Source organism: Chelonoidis abingdonii, chromosome 1 (assembly GCF_003597395.2).
Source record: "Chelonoidis abingdonii isolate Lonesome George chromosome 1, CheloAbing_2.0, whole genome shotgun sequence".
NCBI classification, from domain to species: domain Eukaryota; kingdom Metazoa; phylum Chordata; order Testudines; family Testudinidae; genus Chelonoidis; species Chelonoidis abingdonii.
In genome coordinates, this window is record NC_133769.1 from 360,523,333 (window position 1) to 360,525,583 (window position 2,251).

The 2,251-nt window shown below is 44.5% G+C and overlaps 1 long non-coding RNA gene across 1 annotated transcript; it reads right to left on the reverse strand.

Moving 5' to 3' along the window:
- Positions 1-269: 269 nt before the first annotated feature.
- Positions 270-1,672, reverse strand: LOC116840019 (uncharacterized). The gene is made up of 3 exons (XR_004377295.2): positions 1,466-1,672; positions 1,081-1,149; positions 270-489 (listed from the first exon to the last, which is right to left on the reverse strand). It is a non-coding gene; the product is annotated as an uncharacterized LOC116840019 (long non-coding RNA).
- Between the last annotated feature and the right edge of the window lie 579 nt (positions 1,673-2,251).

Consider the following 2,251-nt stretch of genomic DNA (forward strand, 5'->3'; position numbering starts at 1 on the left):
CTCAGAGGGTTAAGCCAGGGGTCTGGTAGGAAGGGAACTGGCAACAGGATAAGGAGAATTTCAGACCCTGCAGTATCTGGCAGATTGCCCTGGGTCTGCAGTATTAAAATTCTTTGCCTCTGACAACTGGTGGCCTAAGGGAAATTATTTATCATTTTTATTATGGTAGCAACTCGTGGTTTGAGTTGGTGATCTTAGTCTAGTTTTAAATATAGACAGGTGTCCACATCACAAACATCAACACCGCAACTAGCAAAATTAAGGAAATAAATAGAACACATTTTATTAAAAATCAGAAAGGTGCAAACGTTTATACAAGCCTATCTACAAATTAAGTTTCAGCCACCAGCCTTCCGGCAAGTTGACAGTCCATCCCCTTCTGCTGTACACCGATGTTCTTGCTTTACATTCTGTGATGAGGCAGCATTGCAATAGGGGGCAGGACTGACTCCCCCGTGTGTTGGTATTCCATGGTGGTTGTTCTCTGGTCTGGAGAAGATTTCATACAAGAGACACTGTTAGGGAAAGAATCCTTTTATGAATGAGGGTTCACAAGAGAACAAATGAACAGTGTTAATCTAAACACACATGCTGAGCACCAGGATTGGCATGTCTGCAGCTACACTGAGCTTTTTGCCCTTCTGCTCCATGGAAGTTTTCTGTCTTCCCTGAACTTGCCTTCGGACACCTTCACTAGCTTTTGGCAGTTTTACTGCCCGAGTCATACTTCCCACCTGACACTGGAGTGGGTCATTCCCGGCACGTGCCACGTGCTTGGAGCCAGAAGCGAGAGCCCCTCAAGGCTCACCCTGCAGCTGCACTGAAGGAACGAGGCAGTGGTCTGGGAACTGAGCTCAAGCAGAATGCATTAGAATCCTTTGGGGAGCACGCAGCTATTTGTCAAAACACTTCTAGGCCTGATTCTACAGCAATTCAGCTAGAATATCTATATGGTAAATCCTTGGCTCGACTTTAGATTACTGCAGCAAAATCTTCCTGGCAAATAAACTAGACAAGTTCTGGCAATACTGGCAAGAATTGGTGCTGCTGTTAATGCACAATGTATGAAACAAAGTTTACCAACAGAAGCAGGAGGAGAGACTTTTCAGGGGAGCCACTATCCAATTTCTTCTGGCTTCCTGGGCCAATCTGATGGAAACATGTTCAGAAAGTACAATAATGAGCTCAGTATAAATGTGTAGGGGGACAGGTGCTATGGACAGAGTTTCAGGACAAATTGCAAACCCTTGAGTGAGTAACAAAGAGGAAATACAGGTCAGAACTAAAGCAAAAAGACCCCTGAAATCTCTAGGAAAAATACCCTCTATCTTTTCACTGTGATCTTAACAACATATCTCAGGTGTGCACCCTTGTATTCTCACTGTCAACTACTCCAATACCTTGGAGGGGCTCAACAGTGGCTCCCCTCAGGCCGATTAAACAGCTGCCATTCTTTCAGAGTTACCATGAGAAGCTGTAGTAGAAGTGGCTTTTCAGTGAGGAGGACTGTCTGCGGGTGCAGGCCAGTTCACCTGCTCAAAGATGGCAAGGATCTCTCTACCAATGGAGGGTTCTTCGTCAAACAGCAAATAGACAAGAGCTGAAACAAACAGCACAAATGGAGGTCAGGAGACCCAAAGAAATGGGCATTGCCCCCAGATATTGTAGGGGATCATGCATCTTCACCATCAAATATCTTGGGCTATCCAGAAGCCTCCATACGTTCCTATGATCAATGTTACCATGCAACAATAAAAAGCATATGCAGATGAGCACACAGACATGCCTCCACTCATATAAACATAGACACTCAAAGAAGTTCACTCACCAACTCCAGAAATACTATTACAAAAGAAACTGGGGAGGGGGGAAATACCAGAAGTTCCATCTCTTGCGAACAGAAGAATCTCTATGAGTCATCATCAAGATTTACATATTGGACCTGCAAATTAGACCTACGAGAGGCCTCTATCACTAAGCAAAAGGAATATCTGACCCTATATGGCCCATGATCACTAAAAGGGACCTGACATACATTGCTTGTGGGCTACACAAATATTTGCCAGAAACAGAATCACGGGAATAATCCTGGGTTCAGTTCCTGGCATTGGGAGGGGAATGTAGTCTACAGCAGCGGTTACTGAAGTTGTTACAGGGTGGGTAGCCAAGCACATACCTTTGACATAGCCAGGCTGTCTTTTATACTGAATGAGTAAATGAGAGCTACAGTTTGCCATTTTGGGGACTTGAT